The sequence below is a fragment of the Tupaia chinensis genome, unplaced genomic scaffold (assembly GCF_000334495.1).
Source record: "Tupaia chinensis unplaced genomic scaffold, TupChi_1.0 Scaffold000066_1, whole genome shotgun sequence".
NCBI lineage: Eukaryota > Metazoa > Chordata > Mammalia > Scandentia > Tupaiidae > Tupaia > Tupaia belangeri.
The window spans coordinates 1910928-1917901 of NW_006159525.1; positions in this window are offsets into that span (position 1 = coordinate 1910928).

Below are 6974 nucleotides of genomic sequence, written 5' to 3' on the forward strand. Positions count from 1 at the left end.
TCCAGGCAGAGCCTTGAACTAGCAGGAAGGGTGAATGGAGCCGGCCTGGGCTGGGTCTCCGGCTGGATTCCTCCGGATCAGACTTGGCTTACGGTCAGACGGGAACACGCACATGCCCCCACCCACTATGTGGGGCTGTGGGAAAGAGCACGGCGTGAGAAGCCACCTAGAGGGAAGTGGACAGCACAGGGGTGGACAGCTCCGGGAGGGCTCCCCTCAGACCCCCCCACCAGGGCTGCAGAACCCCTCGGAGCCGGAGGGCAGCAGGTGGGAGCTCAGTGGCAGGGATTCACAGAGGGCCATTCTCCCACTTTGAACCCCGCCCTGGCCACCTCCTCTGAGCAGCCCTCCCCTGGGGGCCAGCCCTGGAGGGCACAGCCCGGACCAGAAGCTCGGGTGGCACACAGCAAGGGAGGGTGTGTAGGGAGCCGGCTGGAGGCCGACCTGTGCACAGAGCTTCTCAGGCCTGACCTGGCTCCGTCCCCCCACAGCCTAGGGGCAGGGTGGGGAGATGGCCAGAAGCTATGTGGACTGAGGGCTACCCGGGCAGGTTCAAGCCCAGCCGCACCGTGGTGTTCTCTGCAAAACAGGCCCAAAATCCAACCCAAGGAGTGAAGCTGCAGGGCCCGCGTTCTCCCACATGACACTGTCTGGCCACCGACAGCCTACCTGGTGGCCCCCGCCAGGCATGTCGTGGGGCTGCCAGCTGACGGGGAGCCACTGTGGGAGCTGCCTCGGACAGGAGGCAGTAGGGACAGTGGTGTGGCTGTGACACGCTCGTGTTCTGCTGTTGAGAGGCTGAATTCAGGTCCTGCCTCCCCTGTGGCTTTAGGCAGGGTCTGGTGTCCTTCTGTCACAGCGTCCCTATCCATACAAGGATGAGGACCGCCCCTCCCAAACGGGGCGTGCTCAGAATGCGTCCAGGGGCAGCCCCAGAGGGTGTGAGAGGGCTCCTCGCTGACCTGTCTCCCGGGACACTTGCTCAGGGTCTGGGTCACTTTCCAAGGTTCCACTGGGCCAGGCCTCAGGATGAACCCTCCCAAACCTAGCTCAGTCCCCTGTCCTCCCTGGCCTCTGCGTCCCCATCTGTCAAATGGGACTAACACAGGTTACGGGGCCTGTTGTGGTCCACCGGGCCCCAGCCCCTCTCGGCCCTCACACCTTATTTCTCCATAATCCCACGAGCAAGCATGGGGTGAGAGGCCACTCCGCCACCAGGCTGCTGAGCGGGGAGCATGGGTTAGGCCTCCAGAGGTTCTGGCAGGACCCGCTCCACATGTGGAGTGCTGAGAATGGCCGCTGTACCGCCCCACAGGCGGCAAGCACTGCTGGCCAAAGCCCCTCGACCTTCCCAGGACATCGTGGGCCAGCCTGAGGGTCCAACCCACCGGGGAGGCACCATTCCCCTTCCCGCTTCCTCTCAGTTCACGTTGAGCAGCACCAAGGACGCTGGAGGCTGAACTCTGAAGCCTCCTAAAGGCAGGTCTGGGGCCAGACTGGCTGGGCAGGCAAGGAGCCGGATCCCATATGGCTGGCTACACGGTTCAAATCCCAGGCCCGGCAGTTTGAGAAACACGTCAGGTGTGTGCGAGGAGGGAGCTGAGGTATGTATCCGCCCACCTTGGCAGTTACCGGTTCCTTGAGCCCCAACGGGATGAAGAGCTGGAGGAGGAATTGTGAGGTGACACCCCGTGCAGGGGCACGTTCTTCCTCTCCACAGACAAGTGTGATCATGGGGAAATTCACACTCATCAGAACCCCTCCCTGGGCGGGGTGCTGGCCACAGCTAGAAATCCCAGAGTAAGCGGCCCAGGCTGGGGTTGAGGCGTCTTCCCTGAAGATGAGCTCAGACAGGGCATAGCAGCCCCTAGGACGCCTCATGAGGAATGCGGCCGTGCCCTGAAGGGCGTTGGTCTGGCTAAGCGAGGTTGCTCGGCTGGACAGGAGGCTAGATCCCAAGCACATCCTTCTCCTCCCTGGGCCAGCCTCATCACTCGTCTCGTGGATGGTGGCACACGCTTCGGGACACCCGAAGGGCATCTGCAGGGGCCTCTGTCCTGTCTGAGACTCAGTCCCAAAGCAAGAAACTCCTTCTGGCTGGAGAAAAATGGGAGAAGAGCGGGCCCCTATGGCTGACCCCCAGCTGCAAGCTCATGTCTTCTTTCCAGAAGGAGCTGTCCCCCAGGGGACAGTCCATTCCCTCTGCTTAGGACCTGCCTCAGCGGCCCAGGGGGCACTGTGAGCCACTGGGGGAACCTACAGTCCACTCCCTGGAATCCCTGCTCAGGGACAGGGGAGGGAACCAGGCTGGTGGTCAGGACTGACCTGGCAGCTGGCCTGGGCTGGTCTGTGACAGGCACCTGGCAGGGATGGCTTGGCTATTGTCATGTGAGGTTGTGGAGGTCCAGCTGGGGCGGGGAACCTTGCCTGTTTGGTTTTCTGCTCTGTAAAACAAGGACATGGGTAACGTCGCCGTTCTAGGCCCATGGGTTCAACAAGCTGTTTCCGTGTTGCGGGCTGGGTTATCCCGGGAGCAGGCTGGTGGACAAGGATGGGAGTGACCCCAGGAAGCCCTGCCGTGGTGGGGGCAGGGCAGGCAGCCCACCCGGGGTGAGACACTCACCGGTCACCAGGGCGCGGTGACCAGGCGTGTACCGCTCACCTTGGTAGTGACCAGTCGGCGTGCTCCCAGCAGGGGTGTGCGTGGCCAGCCTCACGTGTCAGGGTTGCTCCAGTGGCTGGGAAAGCCCCTGAGCCCAGGATGTCTCTGGTGTTACCTCTGGTCGTTGCCAGTGAATACCGAGAGCTCGTGCCTGGCAAGGTACTGAAACCTTCGGCTGCGGGCAAACCTCTGGGTCGGAGTTAGGCAGTGCCAGCTCTTCCTGGAATGCCCCAATGAGGGCCCATGTGGCCCAGAGCCTAACTGGATCTCTCCAAGGTGGCCCTACCGTTCCCCGTCCTGGACCCCTCTGGTCCCCTCACTGGCCTGCTCGTGCCTGCTGAGGGCCCTCATGCTGGCTGTTCCCCACCCACAGCGCCTTTCCAGCTCTCCCCCAGCCTCATCCCCACTTCCTTGGGTCTCTGCCCCTGTCACGGCCAGGGAGCACCATCTAAAGCTCCCGTGGGGGTCCCTCTCAGCCCCATTCCCCCTTTTTCTCCCTGCCTGGGACCCTGTAGCCTCCCGTTTGGTTTCCCCATCTGCCGGCTTGTGGTCCTTCCCTCCCCCTGACTCCCCTCCCTGTCCCCAGCCCCTAGCGCACAAAGTGACCACCACTGAGTGGCAAGTGACTGAATGGATGGAAACAGGTGGCCGAGGGGCAGAGCCCACGATTCCACCAAGGACCACCGGCCCGTGAGCAGGTGCCCCCGGGCTGACTCCAGCCGCCCCCGACCCCTGCGTCCTCCCTCTGGCCCTTGGCACCCCATCCGACCTCAGAAGCTGGGCAGGCTGGTCAGCACAAGGACGTGCTCCTAGCTGGAAAGCCACACGGACCTGCTGCTTTGAAACCGGCCAGGCAAGATCGGTGCCCGCCCTCTCCAGGACAGGCCTGCTGCTGCTCGGCCCAAGTCCGAGGAGGGCAGGCAGAGCATGGACGGTCAGGCTGGGCCCTTCGTTTTCTTTTTTAAGTTATTATTATTTTTCTAAGTAAGCATGAGAAACACGCATGTCCACCCACATGCACACGTGTGGACAATCACCCTCAGCAGGTCTCTCACGGTCCTCTCCTCCGCTGCCTGGCCGCCCAGCCCTCCCAGCCAGTTGGGATTGTGGGCGTGGTGTGTGCGGGGCTCCGAGACCCCGTGATGTTCCACTGTCCAGCGTCATCCGAGCAGCGCGTCCCTGCTCACTGAGCCAGCCCGAGGGAGGCCTTGCTGAGGCCATGACACTCGGCCAAGGCTTAGGGGAGGGAGAGGCCGCTGGCTGGCCTGGGGACGGCAGGCCTTGCATGCTCCACTCTCCACGTGCTCACCGCGGACTGTGGCAAGTCGCCACACTCCGAGCCACCATGTTCTCCTCGGTGAGGTGTGACCAGGATCCACTCTCCCTGGGCTGTGGAGGCTGGTTTTCCTCGTGAGACTGTGGGTGTCCGTGAAGAACTGAGGCTCCGAGAGCCTGGGAAGCGTCACAAGAGGATGCGTGTCATGTCTGGAGACGTTTCTGGATGCCACACCTGGGGAGGGGGCTGCTGCAGCTGGTACCCTGCAGGCAGAGCCCGGACACTGCTCAGCGTGTGTGCCCAGCACGGGACGCTGCTCAGCGGGCGTGCCCAGCACAGCTCCCTCGAAGGACAGCCATGCAGCCACAACGCTCCCAGCACCCGCCTCAGGAGGTGAACATGTGCCTCTTTCTTCAAAGCCTGTTCTTCATCTTCCCCAACATGTTCCAGGACCCCCATGCCAGGCCCTCGCCCTGCGCCCGGGCAGTGGACATGGATATCTGCCTTCTTCACAAACATCCCAGTGTCTCACTGAAGTGTAACAGCTGGCCTTCTGTGCGCTATACAGTGCCAGGCACACAGTGGCCTCCCAGACCCATTGCAAGTTTAAAGTACAGCGATTATTTTTACAGCATTGCTTAGAAATGGCTTGCAATCTCTAATTTGCTAAATTGATGTGTATATTGACCAAATAAATATTCGGCACGAAGCCCGAGTTCCCCTCCACACTTATTAATCCTCAGGAAATGGAGACACCAGACGCGAAATGAGCTTTTGCTCGGGGCTGCAGACAGGAATACATTATGCAGTTTTCAGGCGTTCGGGGACTTGGCTCGCTGCAGCAAGGACGGCCCAATCAGCGGCCTCCCAGCTCGCCATGACGCACGCGCCTGCCCACGAGACGTGCCTGTGTTGCTAAGGTTCTTTCTCAAACTTCAGGCGTCTAGGATGAGGAACTTTTACCCCATCGGGAAATTCTGGGGTGACTTTTTGGGCATTGATTTGAGGGGCTGATGGATGGGACCATTACCCATAACCAAAGCCAGGCTCCTAGGAGGCGACCCAGTGACAATCCCCTTTCTTCTAGGACTGGGGCTGACAGTGCTCTCAGCTCTGGGCTACCTGGGGTGGGGCTGGGGCTGGGGGGACCGTGCATTCTGTCGACAGCTCGCCCAGGCAGAACGGTGCACAAAGGGGTGCAGCTCCTGTGGGCAGTTTGCTTGAGGTTTCCTGCCCTGAGGGGCTTTGAAGTCTGAGATGTTGATGAATGTTGGGGTGGTCTTGGACCAGGAGGGGCTGGGCTCCAGATGGGGGGAACCCTGAAGTGGGTGTCTCTCCTGGATTAACTTCTAACGCTTCCCAGTCCCACAGAACACTCGCCTGCGACGCTGGCGGATGCCAAGGAAGCAGCAAAGCCCAGAATTGGGAAAGGGTTTCCTTTTCTCGCTGGGAAATGGGGAAATGTTCTCCAGACGAGGGAAGAGGCAAGAGCTGCCCTTCTGCCCGACTGGAGGCTGTGAGTCCCAGGGGAGGCTTTTCGTCTCAGCGAGCCTCTGCCCAAAGCCAGCCCAGAGCCTCCCTGCCAGGCCAGACTCCAGACCATGCAGGGTGTCCACCAAGGAGAGCTTGATTCTGCAGGCCCAAGGTGAGGCAGGTCTCGTCTCTGCCCCTCACTGTGACACGACCACGGGCAGTGACAATGATTTTGCTGAGCCCCTGCTTCCTGCCCTGGGAGATGAGGTTGGCGATGGGCCCGCCATGGTGACTGTCCCAGCACCTCCTAGTTCACGTGCACTTGCTGCTCGAGGGGGCAGTGGCAAGTCCTTCCACCTGGACACACATCTACCCACACATGGGACTGGAGGACGAGATCCTGGCAGGAGCAGTCTATGCAAAGTTCCCAGGGTCCGGACTGACTCTGGGCCAGCAGATCAGAGCATGGTGAGCAGGAGGGAAAGTGGCCTTGGTCACCGTGAGGACAGAGGCGCACGGGTTGGGTCACGCAGGGTCTAGGCCACGAGAAGGGGCACGGGCTGTCTCCCGAGTACAGCAGGCGGCCACGAGAGTGAAAGGATGAATCTGAGCTCCCACCTGGCAGCCCTAGGAGTGAACCTTGGCCCATTTGGAAGGAGTTCCATGGGTTAGGTGACTCCAAAAGATGAACTTGAGATGAAGGGAAAGGCTGACCTCCCCCAGGACCTGGAGGTCGCACGGCGAGACGCCCTGGCACTCCTGCCAGAATGGAGGTGCTGAAAATGGCAGACAGCACCGTGTGCTGGCAGGGGTGTGGTCTGAGCCCCGCTGGTGGGAGTGCCACGTGGTACAGCCACCTGGAGAGGCGTTCGCTGGTTCTTAGTAACGTCAACGCCATACCTGCCCGGTGGCCCGCTGTCCCACTCCTAGCCGTGCACCAGGAGAGCCGGCAACCAGTGCAGGCATTCGCAGCGGCCTTCCTCGAAGCCAGCGAAGCAGAGAACAGCTGGTGCTGCACAGGGGCAGGGGCTCGCCCCAGGGGACCAGGTGGAAGCCTTGCAATGGAGGAGGCCACAGCTGCAGGGGCGCTGGGCTAGGCCAGGTGCAGAGTGCTCATGGTGAGTGAGGCCACATGACCCCAAAAGTCTACATGTCTCTAGGGACAGAGAGACCAGTGTCTTCCCAGAATGAGAGACAGAGGTTGATCGAAAAGAGCACAGGGGCCTTCCTGGGGTTAGGACGGGTATTCCAGGTCTCAGTTTGATGGTCGTTGCATGCAGGTGTCCGAATTCACCCCACATCCCACCCACACGTGGGTGTTCACTGAACACAGATGCCACCTTGGCGCAGAATACCCTTAAAGTTGGGGCTGGGGTCTGCAGCCCACGCCCCTCTGTTTCTTGCAGCCCACGTCCCCAAGGCAGTAGGGGAAGTTCTGAGCCGGAGGCGCCGAGCCCGGCAGAGGGCTTCTGAGGCCACGGCTGCCGCCTGCGGCACGTCCGCCTGCCGCTGTCCGGCTGGGATTGCCCCCCAGGCGGGCTGGGGGATTTGGCTGATTTTCGG